Raw genomic sequence first — 18448 nt, 5'->3', positions numbered from 1 at the left:
TGGTGGATAACCCTACATAAAAAATACATGGCGGCAAAAATTAGATCAAAGCTAGCTAGGCTCCAAAAATGAACTACTCACTCTGGTTTAAAATAATTGCCTAAAAGTAGGTGTATCTAGGCATATTTTAGTGTGTGGATATATGTTTTTTGGGTAATTATTTTGCACCGAAATGAGTAATTTATATATTTATATGGGTATCGATAAATATGTAACAATTAAAAGGAGGCAGCTAGCCAGCATCCGGTGCTGGTTTGTTCATCCCAGCATCCAAGTGCTGGTTTGTTCATCCTATCATCCGGGTGCTGGTTTGGCTGATTCAACATCCGGCCAGCAAAAAAGGAGGTTACAGGTGATGGAAAAATCATCAGGGAGGTTACACGTAAGGAAAAAAATCAGTATACAGCAGCGCGCGAGATCGCTTGGCAAACTACTTCCGCTCTCCTTGCTCCTCCAAATACTTGTTCTGCAAGACGAAACTTTCATCTCTTATTCCTCCTCCGGATCTCTATGAAGATCTGGATTTCAATGGAAACCGCAACTACTGTAGATCATAAAACAACACGTGAGTTCCTCATACAGGAAAACATCTTAGCAACAATGTTAAGGCAACTTCAATATTACCTAGAAAGCAACTTAGCATCAATGTTTAGCAAAGTCAAATATAATCAGAAATCAACTCAACAAGAAAGCAGTGGGCAAGTTAATAAAAATGGACAATCAACTTACCTTGGATAGGGGCAACGGCGGGCTTGCGCTTGCGCTAGGCATGATGGCGCCGTACCTGCTCGAGTTAGGCGCCATGGTCTCCTCCACCACCACGCTCGAGATGGTACTAGCTACGCCTCCCGGGATTCACCGCTTCTCGGTACAACTTAGCAATATCACAAATAAGCACCTTAAGCATGTTGGCAAGGCAACTTAGTTAGACCAGTAGCCAAATTTTGACAAAGACACGTAAGGGGAAAAAACTTCAGAAGGAGTTGCTCCTTGAAATCCAAAAGGTGAACGATATCACACACACACCTAAAAACCTAGGTTACTAGATTTAGATCCTTCGGGATCTGGGTAGCAACATAGTAGATCACACATCAAAATCGCAACCCAACTACACCATAGATGCTTTGCCTTGGAAAAAAATAACATAGCATGTAGCAACAAAGTACGATATGTAAAAGCAAATTGGCAAAGGGTACACTCTCCATTGATTGGCACTATGTGCAATTAACTTAGGGCACGCGTGTAGCAACAAAGCATTGTATGTAAAATCAAGCGAAAAAACACTCCATTGATCAATATTATGTGCAATCAACTAAGCACATTCATGAAGCAACAAAGCACTGTATGAACTAACTTGGTTGTATCGCATATGCAACAGAAACAACAAACATGGGACAATTAATTAGATACATGTGGGATCCCAGGTTATTGACAGCGAGAACAACAAAAAAAACCCGCAGAAGCTTAGTTGTATTCATATATGACCAAGTGTATGCAACAAAGAACAAACCTGGGATAACTCATAGGATGAGTTGATGCTGACATTGCATTAGTTGCATACACCCCCAACTGGGATGCAACTAGAGCAGGCACTCTTTCAATGAGCTACCGCTGGTGCAAAAATACACGATGAGACAAATATTGCTGGAAATAAAATCAATATACTTAGAGGAGTGTCGAACAACTTAATAATCCAACCTACAATTGAAAATGCAAGTGTTTAACCAAGGTGACCTACAAGCATGGAGTCATGATCCCCTGGTCCATAAGAAATTAGGAGAAAGCGGAAAACAACATGAACTAAAGTGGATAATCAGCTTAATAAAACATGATATGCAACTTAGGATAAAGTGGAAGCAACTTAAGATAAAGGGACTAATCAATTTAATTACATGGAAAAAGCAACTTAGGATAAAGTGGAATGCAACTTAAGATGAAATGACTAATCAACTTAAGCTAAAGTCATTAATCAACTTAATGAAACGGAATAAGCAACTTTGGATAAAGTGTAAAGCAACTTAAGGATGTTGCTAAAACATCAAAGTAAACTCGAAAAAGTATGGAACATAGACAACTTTGTTTTTTAGCAAAGAAAAATCTGTGAACAACTCCTCATTTGTCGAAAAAAATGAACAACTCCTCAAACTCAACTATAGTGTCGCAACGAACTTAGTTGGACGAGCTGAGAAACTAAAGCATTTGCATGATTGACTATACAGAAAAGTTAAAACACCTAGCACATGGATGTATAGCGAAGCTCCCATAAAAAATCACTTTACTAAGGAGCAACAACTTTATAGAAGTGGCCAAGCAAGCTAATAAAAACGTTATAAACAACTTATTATGTCAATGATTTGCATCGTGAATAAAAAATAATAACCCTAGTTTCATGGATATGTAAAAAACAACTTAATAAATGGACAATAAACAACTTAAGGGAATGGAATAAACAACTTAAGGGAATGGAATAAACAACTTATTGTGTTTTTTTATGTACCTAGAACTTGGTGGACTGCAAGCTGCAAATTAGGAGAAAGCATAAAACAATTTAAGCTAAAGTGGATAATCAACTTACCGAAACATGATAAGCAACTTAGGTAGCATCATGAACCTATGGAGTCCAAATGCATAATTCACAAGAAAAAAAAGGCAAATGCATACTACAGGTAGATAAATAGGAACTAAGTGTGCGTTGCCGAACACCAAATGTAATTTATGCAACAACAACTTAGAAAAATAAAAGAACACCCTGCAGAACGAGACATTATGTTAATCGCCTAACAAGAAAAGTAGACTACTTAACTACAATCAGTATGCAACTTAACAGGCAATCAATGGACAACTTAATAACAATCAATACACAACTATGTACTACAGACAAAACAACAACACTATGATATCTCACCATATCTAGCACTTAAAAATAGCATCTAGTATGCAGATAAGCATAAAAAGCCCAAAAAATACACCTAAATAATCGCAAGATATGGTTAATAAACAACTAACATAAAGTTGCTACATCAACTTGATACTAATTTCCTAGTTCTCGGAATGTTTTGGCGGGGATAGGATCCATGGTAAGACAAACTTGTACCAAAAACAACAAAGGTTATTTGAACATGGGAGAAGCAACCAAAATTATTTGTCTTGTTGGCGTAATCGTGGCACCGCCATCGTCCCGTTGCGATGGCCTCAGCCCTGATGTTGCCCCACTTCGGTGGCCTCTGCACTGCCGGCACCGGCAGCAGCTCGTGCAGGTGACCACCAGCGGGAGAACGAGAAGACCGACATTGCGGAATGGCTCAATTCAGCGATAGCCAATTTTATAGGATTGTAAATATATAGTAGAATGGGCACCCTTTACATATATTTGTATTTAATGTAGATTCAGCTCAGTTCACCTATAGAGATATCCTTAAGAAAACAGTTCATCTAGACATATAGTGAAAGTACCCACTTCGCCTACAAAATACAAACATGTGACAGTTAAAAACTACAAGATGTCCACTCTGTAGTCAGGCCAATACTATGCATCATCGTGAATGTAAAGTGAAACTTGCATCTGAACGTGTTTGCAACGAAAAAAGTTGGAGCATAATCGAAGCAATCAACAGTAAAAACACACCAGCAATACTCTGAAGGACCCTGAAGGAGCTGGCCCGGTTCCCCCTCCTTGCCTTCTTCCCCAGCAGCAGCCGCCAGCCAGCCATGCCGGTCTCTCTTCCCAGCCCCGTCTAGCTCCATCTGCACCGAGTACCAGGGGTGGCGCCAGCCATTGCCCCTCCCGTTCGCAGGTGCGGCGCCGATTGGTGCTCATCTCTCTCATCTCATCCTTCTCCACCACGACGAACCCAAAAAGCACGAAGGCCGGCTTCTCCTCTTCTCATCTTCCCTAGTGCGGCAGAGCCCCTCCCCCTCCTAGGCACGGTGGTGGTCCCCAAACCCTGTCCCTCTCATCCCCACCACGACGAGCGCCGCCCCAGGTTGAGGTGTAGCCAAATCCTCCTGGTGTGGGATCACCAGGCGGTGCTAGTGGGAGGTGGGGTACTCCCGGCGGAGGTTCCAAGATGTGGTGTTCACGCTGTTCCGGCGATGGGGAAGGAGGTCATGTCTAGCTCTAGGTAGGGTGCAGGTGCTGCCCCGACGGATCTCGGGGGTGTGGGAGCAGGAGGATTTGGCGGGGTGCTGGAGGTTCGGGTTGCCGGGAGGGTCGCCGACGTGGTGCGGCATGCCGCCGGTGTGGGAGACGGTGGAGGTTGGGGCGGTGCGTCTATGGATGGGGAACAGGGTAGGTGGGCAACGCATGGTGTGGATGGGGGCGGACAAGGTGGGGCGGCACGTCGCTGTCGGAACTGCGCGTCTGATCAACCACATCGGACGGACCAGGAACGAGTGCTCGAACGGACAACCAGCACCCGAGCGTTTTTTAGCAATTGGGCAATTAAAATGTGGCATGTAAAAGTTGAATTAACCTCACAAGTTCTGAAATATCATGCGAGGAGTTAAAATAATTTTTTAGAACTTAAAAATCGATCGAGAATAGTTGCCGGGGATACACTGCTCTTTTCACACACTGCCAAAATTTTCGATTTTTTCAAAATTGCAAGGAAAAAAAGACAAACATGGGAACCACTAACTCTGTCGATTACTGCACAGTAAACGACAATCCATACGAGAACATTGAAAGTTAAGGATAGTCAATATGCCTTCATTCAAAACGTCAACATCTTAACTACCACCATGAACTTCATAATTGGATTCCAGCTTGATACGATGGTCATCCATTACATATTGGTATACCAGAAGTAAAGCAAAATATAGACTTCAAGTAAAAGATGTGCACGTAGGCGATTGATTTTTGGTGGTTATCATGTGCTTGCCTCGGAAGTACCAATGCCAACTATTTGGGACTGTGTTAGGGGAAGTCATCGATTATAATTCCTCTACATTATCCAGAATCATATGTGCCCCCTTTATGTTTAAGAATTTTGGAACTTCCTGTAGAGATGGATTCTTTACTTTTGAGGATTATAAACTTTACAAAATAGTTCTATAATCATACCTAACAAGAAATAAAAAAATTATGAGTACAACAATTTAGAAAAATATATTTATTTCTAATGAATTCATATGGTTGATTTTTGTTTGCGAGAAAGTTTATATGGTTTCTTATCCTTAAAATTCAATGGGGCACACAATTGCAGTTGAATTATTTAAAAAATCAACGGATGATTAAGATCTTAAAGTTATGCCATCCATGCATGTGACCGAGAGAGCATAATTCCTGGATTGGAGATTAGAGTTAGCATACATAGGCATAAATTATTTAAATGTAATATTGTCTCCATTAGAAAAAATGACATTCTAGAGTTTCTTCAAACTGTCTCTAACCTTGGTCATTGATATATAAGTGTATTAATGAAACATGAGAACATATACTAAAACCAATGCACGATTTAGTCGGCCTATCATGTAGAGACAACACTTCCACTTTACTTTATTAAGGAAAACAATTTTCTATTCCATCACAATATTTGTATATAGGAATTTTATGTCATGTGAAAATGACACATTTGGTTAATCTAAAGTATTAGGCAATAAATTAATAACTTTTCACCTAAACAAAACGGTTAATTTTACATAGGTGACATTTATTTAGCATGTATTTAGGCCATAGAAATATATTGTTTTTCTTCGAACGACGTGAATGTGAAAAAATCAATAAATGCATTTTCAAGATAATTTTGACACGGTAAAACTTATAATCATCTCTATAGGGATGCCCTCGCATTTGCGAGGGCCCCTGTGCTAGTTTCAATAACAACACAATGTAGCAAAACCAATATGAGCATGTAACAAAAAAAAACCTTGTTGCCATAGCAAAATCCTCAAACACAACCCCAAACGGTAGCATTGCGGACCCCAGCTAGTATGAACCCAAACACCGTTGGTAGCAGTCTCGACCACCGTCGGCAGCAAAACTGGCCATCATTTTGCAGCATTGCCGGTGGTAGTGCTCGATTTGGTGGCGAAGATGGAACATGACCGGTAGGCGGCATCTCCGTCGGGATGAACTCTGCCTCCGGTGGAGCTTCATCTTGAGGGGGGGGGGGGGGGCATGGCGGCGCATGACGAGGAAGATGGTTGCGCTGGCGTAATTTTCTCCGCCTCCATGGCAGGAGAGAGAGAGAAAAGAGTGCGCGGGAACAGAGCATGTGAATTGGAGACGATAAGGTTGTGGTGTAGGGCTCATCCATGACATGTTGGTGGGACACTAACGTGTCCGCGCGATGGAGCCCATCCAACAGCCACGCAACCGGCCGGAGGTTTTTTTTTTTAACAGGAAAGGTCCCGAAGGACCTAAGGCTTCATTTCATTAGCGGTGGAGTACATTTTACAGATAAGGCCTAAAAGAAACTGGGAAATTACAAGCTGGTCCTTACAAATTGCATTTAGGACCTTGGAAAGAAACAAGAAAACCCGATCAGGTCCAACCTCTATGCCGCCGGGGACAAGACCACTTGGTGCGCTGAGGTGGGAGCCAACTCCGACGAAACTGTAGAGCCTCCGAGCTGGCATAAACGCCTTGCGGAGGTTGCTGCTGCCTTGAGGATGGCCTGTCGCCGTCACACAAAGGTGGAGGGGCCGCCCTTCGGCCGTAAAATACGGCGTTAGAGGCGTCGTGGTAGTCCTCCGATGAAGGGGCTGCCTTTCAGCCATAGGATACGGCGACAGTGGCACCGTGGAGAACCTTGGAGAAGAAGCCGGTGAGCTTCTCTGCTGCAGATGCGACGACCATCCGGAGGCAGCAAGCATCAACTCCTCCCTCTCGCCACCCCGGCGAGGAAGAAGAAGCAGCTTGTCGCTGCACCTCTAGCCATCAGATCCGCCAGAACCAGCCTTATTTACGGAGATCTTCATCTCCCTCGGCCGCCACACCTTTGGCTCCGACCGCCGAAGCTCCACGAGGTCGAGGAAGAAGACGATGCAGTGCTAGATCCGGCTGTTGGGATCCGCCACCTCTCTCCCGGCATCAACGCCATACGCCACGCAGGACCATAAGCTAACCCTAATACTACTAATATATACTCCGACGCCTTCTTCTCTCCATCTCCGGCCGGCTATTCCGGCGGAGAGGAGGAAGGAGTGGCCCGGTGAGGAGGGGAAGGAGAGCAGGTACTGTAGCGAGATGAGAGCGGGCTGTGGTGGGGGGTGGTGGGGGTGATTAGAGCCGTACCGGCCGGAGGATGAGACGCGCGTGATCGTGGGGAAAGATGGATCATTTTTCTTACCCTATCGATTTGTATGTACAGCTACGTTCATGCACATGCGTCTATACCGGAGCTTATTGATGCGTGCATGCGTGTCGCCGAGACAAACTTGGTCTTGTTTCCTCACCGATCAGCACCGCGCTAGTGAGCGGTACCCCGTTCGTGCACGTAGTCGACTAAGGAGCGCAGAGAGGACACCTGCAGATAGTGGCAAGCAAGCATTTGTATGCGAGGGGAGATGTTAATGCAGTGCCTCCCATCTGCCAACCGTTACCGCACTCTCCTGTCCGATGCCACCGAAGGTGCGCCACGTACATGCGCGATGGATTGCCGACGACGAGTCATCGAGGTAGATGCAAGGTTTGGACACAGCTCACTCCTCCTAGCTTATCCTAGCAGCCCTCCACCGGAAGAGACAAGCCTCTCTCTCGCCTATAAATTCTTTGGTCCTCATGGGCATCTATCCCATCCATCACACGAACTTGCTAGCTACTACAAAACTTGCATACTGAAGAAGAAGAGAGTGTCAACCATGGCGTCCAAGGGTCTCATTGTGTTCGCTCTCCTGCTCGCCGCGGCATTCCTCGTCACCGCAGCTGAACAAACTCGTGAGCTAGCGCACCGATTTTCAACAGATTTGTTATATCTGCAGGCTAAAGAGACTGGCTACTCCTTCTAGTTACATGCATACGTTTTTGTTCATGCAGCGGCCAAGAAGGAAGAGACCCCGGCCGGTGTTCAGGGCTACGGCGGCGGCGGTGGCTACCACGGTGGAGGCGGCGGCGGATACCACGGCGGAGGCGGCGGTGGCTACCACGGCGGAGGCGGAGGCGGAGGTGGAGGCGGCCACCACGGCTGCGGGTGCTGCGGGCACCATGGCTGCCACTGCTGCTGAGTGCCAGTACCAGATACATGCAGCTACGAACGTACGTGTGCACAAGAAATAATACTGTACGTAGTGCGCGGCTGCACGAACGTAGTAAGAACTCCGTGTATGGTCAATAAAAAGGCATCGAAGGTGCATGTATGTATGCACGTTTATCGTGATCCAAATCTCAGGGCTCTGTTCCTGCCGATGTAATTCACACTGTAAGACTTCTCTTTCTTGCTTAAAACACATGCAACTCTCATGCGTGTTTGTTAACAGAAACTCAGTTCGGCTCCCGGGTGCGTATGATCCCTATACCATAAAAACATATTTCCAAGTGTTAAAAATTTTTGACAAAAAATTTACATGTACATCTCCATAATGTATGTGTATTCGTCAAGTTTCACGAAAAAATGGTATTTTTTGTAGTCTAAGCGAAAAAGAGAAAATTTATCTTGTGACAAGTCTTTGTTTCAGCACCGAATTTTGTCTTTTTTACATACACCGCATGACATGTCGATTTTTCATGAAACGACTTTGTGAGCGCGTACCACATGAAGATATACGTGCGAAATTTTTATTTTAATTTTTTAACATTTTAAAATATATCTACATATATTTAAAAATAAAGGGAGCATATGCTCCCATGTGCCAAAACATCACTCCCATTTGTTAACGCAAAACAAAATCTCAGGACTCTTGTTCTACAGACGTACGTACATCTGATCTGACACATGATTTATTCGCAGAGCTTTCTTAAAGAGTAAAGTCTGAAATAAACCTTGAATTTATAGAGTGTGTATGAATTAAACCCTGAACTTCTAATCCCGGTAATCAGCACCCTAAACTTGGTATTCCCGGTCTATGATGCTATTTTGATTGTTACCAAACAGGAGGATTGCTCCCTCTCTCTGAACTCTCTCGCTGACACCCATGCCCCACATATCAGATTTGTCGTCTTCATCTATTTCCTCTGTAGTTTTTCTTGTACTGAATCTCTCTGTACGGAGTAGCAGCGGCACTTCCCAAATCCCAGCAGAGCAGCATTTCTGGCCGCGCTCCCCGCCCCACACAACGCCAGCGACGCTCGTGTCCAAAGCAGCGTTGCGTCTGTGTTCACAGACGTAGGCCCCGCCAATGTCGTCGTCCTCCGTCGGCGCGGGATCGCTGCCATGCGCCCATGCCCAACGGATGTGACGCGAACCAGTGGGCCAGGATCCAGTTGGTGGCGCGCGCTTCGCCGGCGGTTGCAGCCGCATTGTCGCGGCACGCGAAGCCGCTGAGCAGGCAAGAGTACCGTCGGGAGACTTTGATTCCGGTGCCAGTGGCGCCGAACAGTGAGACTGACGTGGTGACCGCAGCCTCTAGCTCCTGGTCGTTGACTTGGATGATGAGCAAGCGACATACGCCATAGCCGCCCTGCAGGAGCTTGTGGAGTGCGTCGACGTGGCCGAGCGACGCCAGCGTGGAGGTTGTGCTCTAACTTGGTGTCGCTACTGTCGTTGAACTGGAAGACGGCCAGCAACTACAGCGCCTCCCGGTGGCCACCGCCACCGTGGTGCGTGCCCGTGTTATGCTCGAGGAAATGTTAGGCCGTCGCTTCAAAGATGGAGAGGAAGGGTAGATTTTCTGTCCAGATTTGTCGGCCAACAATCCCAGCGTTTTTTACTGCCACGTCAAAAAATCCCGAGGTGAAACGAGAGTCCAGCAAGTAATGACCGGGAACGGAAGTTTGGGGTGCTGATTTCAGGGAATTGAAGTTCAGGGTTTGATCTCGACCGGCTCTATAAACATAAATGCTACCATTTCCTCGAAACGAAACCTATATAGCTCAACATTCTATATTTTATTACTAAGAAAAACAGACGATCGACAGGGAACTTAGACTTCGATACAGCAACCAGGACCGGGCAACCATTGAACATCAAGGTTTAAAATAGCACGCTATTAGCAATAGTTGTGCTATATTATATCTAGAGGGTCCCCGCTAAATTTTAGTAATTTTGCCTGTTATGGTGCTATTTGCGAAATGGCAAACTTCATAGAATCGATTACGAAAAATAGGATCGAATTTTGCAGTTCTTTTTTCTGCAGTACCTCGACGTGACATGAGCATGAAAGAGGTTTAAGAATCCATTTTCTTTTTATAAGGGCTAAAAATCACTTGTTTTTTTTTTTGGCTTTTTGACCCAATACTGTAGGGTGGATCTCGAAAGATAGGAAAAATCTCCCTCCAAGCCGTACATATGACTTTAATCGAATACGGCTTTCCACATAATTCTATAGGGATCTGTGAGATTGAGTATGGAATTATGTTTACTCATTTAAAGTGAGTATCCGTTTTCCTCCTTTTCCCGCTAGGATCGGAAATCCTGTATTTTCCATATCCATACGACCGAGTCCTTAGGTTTTCGAAATAGTGTAATTGAAAAAGAAGTGCTTCGAATCATTGCTATTTTACTCGGACCTGTTCTGAAAAAGTCGAGGTATTTCGAATTGTTTGCTGACACGCACAAAGTAAGGGAAACCTTTAACGCACTATTTTTTCAGGCAAGTTGCTTTCACTTTTTTGTAGTGACGAACTGCAATCTGTTGGTTTCACTTCTAAATCAGACGATAATATCGGTAATGCTAATAATTTTTAACACATAATTTACACTATGGTGTTGCCTTGTGAAATGTTGATGTTAGCCTTCTGAAATATTTAAGATATATTTTTATATGTGGTCATGTATATATGATTCAGTTATTTTTGGACTATATATCCATTCGTTCTAGTAAAATTATTTATTTTTGGGCTATATTTAGCATTATTTTAAAAACACTATTTGAAATATATCAAAGTATTAGCATGATATAACGTCCATAGCGTTGAAAGAGGATGCCGCTATTTCATTTAGCAAGCTATTTTAAACCTTGTGCAACATACCAGGGAACTAAGGAAATTTCAGAATTAAAGCATCACAAAGCAATAAAAAAGCATGCAGTGAGAGCAGAATCTCGACAACTGTATTATTATCAAAGTGCACCTCCCCTTCTTGCCCTCTTTCTATTCATGGGTTCAGGTACCCAAATTTTCTGCAGTGTTGAAAGAAAATACGGGGTATTTAGTCTAGATTTCTGCAGTAATTTTACAGGGAAGGATTTTTGCAGGAAACTTACCTTTTATGCCGTTTGGAACAAAGAATTGGTTTGAAGGAAAACTGTAGGAAAATATCGTACGCCGTGATTTCACGGGAAACCACAGGAAAAAACATATCCAGTCCGATCTCTGGTTTTCTTTCCTTTATGTCTACCGAGAGGCAAATCAATTGTCCAGACTGTCATCTCTACTAATAAGTTACAGATCGGTGGTGTTGGTAGCTCAAAAAAATCGAAATAAATTTTCGTCCGTCAAAAAACCGAGACGTGTTTGGTTTCGTTTTGTCCGTCGTGCACCATGCGTTGGTTTCGTCCGTTGTACTTGCTTTGTTATTTTTTCCATCGTGTGGCGTCTGCCGTCTGGAAACCAATCGTCTTCGTGGGTCATCAGGATACCGGCAGGGCGCAGGTTTCTTAGACGTCTCTGATAAAAATCGTGGACTTCTTGCAGAAGCACCTGTCCCTTATCCGCACAGCGATAAAAGAGCCCTCGATTCTCTTGTAGAAGCTCCCGGCCCCGATCCGCGCAGAAACGGACGTTCGTTCGTTCAGATAGAAAGCCGGCCGACCCACGCACCCACGAGGCCATGGCTCCTCTCCGATCTCGACAGGAAAACTAAGGCACCCACGACTTCTCCCGATAAAACACCGCGCGATGACCCCTATACAGAGACCAGGCGATGCTCCCTCCACACACACCACGTAACTCTTTGGAAGGCGCCAGCCGGACTAGCCTCGACGGCGTCAACGGGTGGGTCCAGGTCGGCGACGATCCGCGGCAAAAGCTGCAGCGCGCCGAGGTCGGCGACGAAGACAATGGGCCGGAAAGTGGCGTCCGTTGAGCAGTACGCCACTACCGGATGTCCCAGTCTCCCAGATGCCCATGAGGTCCACGCCGCCACCTACGCCCGTGCACCGCCGCGATGACGGCCTTCCATCAGCTCGGCGGAGGTGAGCGCAGGCAACATGTCAGAGGATCGTGCGGCAGAAGCCTCTCTCCTCCGCGCGTGGTTCCCAAAAATCCCTCGCACGACTTGTAAAGTTGTATAGGTTTGGGTATGACTCGGATGATTCCCGAGCTCCCCTGATCTCTGTTTATATATGCACCAAAACGTGACGTACAACTTACATTGAGAGAGAGGGAAAGGCAGGACTCTAGTCCAATACATAAAACAGATTCTATCTCTAACACCCTCCCTTAATCACAACTTATACAAGTTGAGATTATGCTTAAATTCTTCAACATCCTAACTGGAAGCGGCTTAGTGAATCCATCAGCCACTTGGTCTTTCGATGGTACAAACCGTATCTCCAATTCTTTGTTGAAGACTCTCTCTCTGACAAAGTGAAAATCAATTTCTATGTGTTTAGCTCTTGCATGAAAAACTGGATTTGCTGACAAATATGTAGCTCCCAGGTTATCACACCACAGACAAGGCCGCTGTCTTATCCTAACTCCAAGTTCTTTCAGTAATGACTTAACCCAAAACACTTCAGCTGTGGCATTTGCTAGTGCTTTATACTCTGCTTCAGTACTGGACCTCGAGACTGTAGCTTGCTTCTTTGCACTCCAAGATATTAAATTCGGGCCAAAGAAAACAGCAAACCCCCCTGTGGACCGACGATCATCCACACATCCAGCCCAGTCAGCATCAGAAAAGGCACTAACTAATGTAGAACTTGATCGTAAGAATGTCAACCCAGTACCAATCGTGCCCTTGATATATCGCAGAATTCTCTTAACTGCCGCCCAATAAACAGTAGTAGGAGCATGTAAGTACTGACATACTTTGTTAACCGCATAAGAGATATCAGGTCTGGTAAGAGTAAGATACTGCAAAGCTCCAACCATACTTCTATACTTGGTGCTGTCTTCAGAACCAAGAGCATCACCTTCATGAGCTGAAATCTTTTCTGACGAAGACAAAGGAGTAGACACTGCCTTGGCACACAGTAACCCGGCACGGCCAAGAATATCCCGGGCATACTTTCCTTGACTTAGTACCAAGCCATCATTCACCTTAGTGACCTCAATGCCCAAAAAATAATTAAGATCACCTAGATCCTTCAAAGCAAACTCTTTCCTCAAATTTTTTAATAGAGCATCTGTGGCAGCAAATGATGAACTAGCCACTATAATATCATCCACATATATGAGCATGAAAATAGTGATATTCAGCTTATGGTAGATAAACAGAGAGGCATCTGATTTGGAAGGAACAAAGCCATACTGAATCAACTGAGTGCTCAGACGAGAATACCATGCTCGAGGAGCTTGTTTCAACCCATAGATTGCCTTCTCAAGTTTGCAAACATAATTAAAACGTTTGTGATCCTCATACCCAGGTGGTTGTCGCATAAAGACCTCCTCTTCCAGAACACCATGCAAAAACGCGTTCTTGACATCGAGCTGACGAAGACTCCATCCCCTGGAAACTGAGATGGACAAGACAAGTCGAACAGTTGCAATTTTAACAACAGGACTGAACGTATCTTCATAGTCAAGACCATAGCGTTGTTTGAACCCTTTAGCCACCAACCGAGCTTTATATCTATCAACAGTACCATCTGACTTCCTTTTCACCTTATAAACCCAGCAATCAATGATATTTCTGCCATGCATAGGAGGGACCAATTTCCATGTGTTATTTTTCATGAGAGCCGCATATTCTTCATCCATAGCACCATGCCACTGAGAATTTGCCAGTGCATCAGCCAGAGTAGCGGGTTCCTCGGTAGCTGCAGACAGGCACCAACGGACTGTTCCATCAGTATAAGTGCGGGGTTTGTGGATACCGTGACGAGCACGTGTAGTGGGGCGAGCACCAGGTGGAGCCAGAGCCGCCGCAGGTTGAGCAGCAGGCGGCGAGGGCAAAGAAGATCCTGACGCAGATGATCCATCGCTGTCAGCGCGGACAGACGATCCGCCGACGCTGTCGTCGCCAGGCGCCGCAGCCGATCCTGTGGGCGACGGAGTGTCTTGCTGTGAGGCGCTGGACGGTGTGGCCGCTGCAGACGGTGCAGAAGATCCGCGGGAGGCAGCAGGGGAAGGGGACCGTGCCCCACGCGCACTGCCAGCGGCGCTAGGTGATGCTGGCGTGGACGCACGATCACGCACGATCCGAGGAGGATCCTCCCGATCCCGAGGTGGATTCGGTCGGAGAATCAGCTCCGTGTCCCGTGTCGGTGTCCTCTTGGGCTGATATTTCATGTGACGTTTCTGAAGTCGTTTGAGCGCCGTTTTGCCTAAAATTTTCATCAGCAGGAGCAGCACGACGTGTAGAACCCTGCACAGCATAGGGAGAACTCATACCAAGGGAAGGATTAGGAGCATTAGCCAAATTAGTATCATCCAAAGTTGCATCCCCATGTTCAGAATTATGAAGAGATGGGTCAAGTAAGAGAATTTCTTGTTTAAGGAGGGCACCAGCATTAGGATGAAGGGCCTGAAACGGAAAGACTGCTTCATCAAAAACAACATCACGTGATATATAAATACGACCCGTGGAAATCTCAAGACATTTGACCCCCTTATGACGAGGACTGTACCCTAGTAACACACATTGGGTGGAGCGGAAAGTCAGGAATCTAGTCCAATACATCAAACAGATTCTATCTCTAACACGACTTCGCGCGAATCCGCTTGCCACGGAAGCTCTCGAGATTTCCATCGGGGACGGAGGTATCATAGATCGCAGATCGTCCTCTGCGAAGCCTGCGACGTAAGCCGCAGCACAACCGCATAACCAGTATCGCTGGGTAGGGCAGCTCGAGTCACCGGCTCACCGTTTGCCGAAGGTGCCACCTCGCCCTTGAGTCGTCGCGTCGGCGCTGCTTTAGGTTCGCCACGCAGCCTTGGCTGTGCCTCGCTGGATCAACTCGCTGGCAGGACAGTCGACGCTCTTGTCAAGGACTCAAGGCCAAGATACACTTGGAGGTCGTCGGCTGCTGCTCAACGTCTCGCCGGACGGCCGGAACTCCAAAGGAACGACACGCGCCCCCGCTGAAGACTGGGCGACGGTTTCTCTTCTCGAAAGCTAGAGGTTTCGGGAATCGATTTCGCTATTTTTTTTCCATAAAGATGTCTTGTTGCAACGTCGCCATGGAGGGCTGGAGGTGGCATGGATCTCAGGCTCTCCGCAAGGTCCCGGTCGCGCCGGCGCTGCGGGGCAGTGCACCCTGTCAAGTATACGTGTGACCTGTGACACCTGATTGTTTTTGTTGAAAGTAATATTGAGAGGCAAACGAGAGAGGCAACAAATGATTCAACTATCTGTTTTCCATTGATGATTCACAGCTTATATACAAGGGGAAGGGACGCGAATATGGATCACGTCCGTTCGAAGAGGTGCGAGGAAAAGTTGTGTATGTTGGCAAACCAAACAACACAGAGAATTACATGAGGGAGAATTATCCCTTTAGTTAAACCTATTTAATTAAATCCTAAGAGCATCTCCAGTCGCGTCCCCCAAACCGTCCCCCAAAGCGATTTGGGGTGCGCCGGACAAAAAAAGCGTTCCAGCCGCGTCCCCCAAAGCCCATTTTTGTCCGGCGCGCCCCGATACGGTGTCCGGCACCCCGAGCCCGTCCCCGTTCCATAGGGACGCTCCGGGGACGCCGGACACAACGAAAAGCGAGGCAGGCTCCCACATGTCGGCGACTATTTGCATAAACCGTTGGTTCACGCCTCTTTTCTCGTCGCTCCTTCCTTCCCGCGCCTCCCACCCCACCGCCGCCGCTGGATTTCCCGGTCGTTTGGGCGTCTGATCTGTGCCAGGTAGGCGCGATTGGTCGCTGTTTGTTGCGTCGTCTGCCTCGGCGCAATTTTAACCATTGATTTTGCGTTAGCCATGGACAGCGACGATGAGATGGTTGCCCTGCTGCTGGAGGACAAGCAAGCGTTCGACGACGACCCGCGGGAGCATTTGCTGATCATCGCGTCCCTCCAGGACATGCTTGACGCTGAGGCGGAGAAGAGGAAGAGGCCGCGCCGCGGAGGATCAAGGCCGGGAAGAAGGAAGTCGAAGCCCCGGCAGAGGATGGAGGGGCATGCCATGCTGCACAACGACTACTTCGCCGACGAGGCAACACATGCCGACAATTTTCGGCGCCGGTACAGGATGAGCAAGGGCCTGTTCATGAATATCCTCCACGGCGTTCGAGAGTTCGACCCCTACTTCAAGCTCAAGCTCGACGCCGTAGGCGTTCTCGGGTTCTCATCCATTCGAAGTGCACCGCCGCCATGAGGATGCTTGCATACGAGCACATGCCGATACACAGGACGACTACCTTCGCATGAGTGAGTCTACCGCCATTGAGTGCATGTACAAGTTTTGCCGAGCTGTGGTGGGAAAGTTTGGCAAATACTACTTGAGAGGGCCAACCGAGGAAGAGATCGCAAGGATCATGGCACAAAATGCTGCCGGAGGATTTCCCGGAATGCTTGGAAGCATCGATTGCATGCACCGGGCATGGAAGAACTGCCCGTTTGCTTGGCAAGGTATATACAAAGGGCATCATGGATATTGCAAGTGTGGTGCTTGAAGCCGTGGCAGATTATGACCCGTGGATTTGGCATTCTTTCTTTGGCATGGCGGGATCACACAATGACATCAACGTGTTGCAGCGGTCTCCGGTGTTCGAGCAGACTAGTGGAAGGGCATGCTCCACCATGCAACTATGAGATCAATGGCCACCAATATACCAAAGGCTATTATCTAGCCGATGGTATATATCCAAAATGGGCCACTTTTGTCAAAACAATCTCGAATCCATCAGGTCCGAAGAATTCTCACTTTGCTACACGACAGAGGCTTGCAGGAAGGATGTCGAGCGGGCATTTGGTGTGCTTCAAGCACAATTTGCCATTGTCCTAGCACTCGCTCTAAGCTGGTCTCACGACCAAATGTGGGAGGTGATGCAGGCTTGTGTGATCATGCACAACATGATCATCGAGGATGACCGCAAGAATCATGTTAGGTCACATGTTGGTTCCTATGAGTGTCAAGGCCCTCTCGCAGAGGTTGATCATGAGTTGCCTGCAGATTTTGCTGATTTTCTCGCCATGCACGCAGAGATCCGTGACAAGCAATGTGCATGAGCAACTTCAAGCTGATCTCGTTGAGCATTTGTGGAGGATCAAAGGAAATACCGTGGCACCTTGATGTATCATCTAGCCCTTTTTATTATATTTGATTACTTGTTTTATTATTTATTGTAATTTAATTTGAAAACAATCCTCGAAAACATTTTTTTCATATGCTACATTTGATATAAATGGTTTATGTGTTAAAATAATTATTTTAAATGTTTGGGGACGGCGTTTGGGGGACGCGGCTGGGGAGCGACGTCCCCCAAACGCGGCACGAACAAAACACGTCCCCCAAACGCTCAATCCGGCGCGGTTTGGGGGACGGTTTGGAGGACGCGACTGGAGATGCTCTAACAGTTTTGTTTCGGCCCCGTCCTCCGGGGAAAAAGCCTACCGCAGGGAGGTTGACGCTAGGCGCCACACCTTGGAGGTGCGAAGGTGCCGCGATCCAGGGCCGAGCGACGTGGTGCGGGCCGCCACTGTCCCCGACGACCTGAGGGCGAGTCAACTTAGCAAATTTAATTTTTCTAGGCAAAATCGACACGATGGTTCAGCTGTAGCGATTCTGCCTATTGAGAACAAGCAGGTGCGTGGGTGCTTGGCCTATGCCAGAGCGCTCCACGATAGATAGCCGCGTCGCGCGTCGAATCCCCTCCCTGGCAATCGAGCGCTTGAGCAATCACTTTCCATGGCGCGGAAGCGCTCGCGAAGCGAGTCAATTCCCTTTTTATCACTTAGTGTTTTAATTGCGTTCACACGTATTCACACTAACAGCTTCTATTACTACTTTGCAAGTTGCATGTAGCCAAGAGCGTTCACACTCGCATGCATGCACATGCACAGATCATCTCATGGATTTGCATTTAATGAGCGTTCACACTTTCATAAGCTGTTGCATGCATACACATAGCATATCACTCTTTTTCTTCAGCACGAGGCAGGCTCTCAATTCTCTTTTTGCAATTCCCTTTTTGCAATTCCCTTTTGGGTTTTATTTTCATACGGTAATTCATATTTAATGGGGTCCTTTTGCAATTCCCTTTTTCGGGTCAGTGGTTTTTAAGGGGGAAATAACGG

At 46.6% G+C, this 18448-nt stretch overlaps 1 long non-coding RNA gene across 2 annotated transcripts; it reads right to left on the bottom strand.

Moving 5' to 3' along the window:
• Window positions 1-333: 333 nt before the first annotated feature.
• Window positions 334-2322, bottom strand: LOC124692753. Of its 2 annotated transcripts, XR_006999670.1 has the most exons (4): window positions 1703-2322; window positions 1511-1611; window positions 730-898; window positions 334-544 (listed from the first exon to the last, which is right to left on the bottom strand). It is a non-coding gene; the product is annotated as an uncharacterized LOC124692753 (long non-coding RNA). The 2 variants fall into 2 exon arrangements; XR_006999669.1 differs by lacking the exon at window positions 1703-2322 and having other exon boundaries at window positions 1511-1630.
• Window positions 2323-18448: the final 16126 nt, after the last annotated feature.

Source organism: Lolium rigidum, chromosome 2 (genome assembly GCF_022539505.1).
Source record: "Lolium rigidum isolate FL_2022 chromosome 2, APGP_CSIRO_Lrig_0.1, whole genome shotgun sequence".
Taxonomy (NCBI): Eukaryota; Viridiplantae; Streptophyta; class Magnoliopsida; order Poales; family Poaceae; genus Lolium; species Lolium rigidum.
The sequence above is the reverse complement of the archived record's forward strand: the minus strand, read 5'-3'. Positions and strand labels throughout refer to the sequence as shown.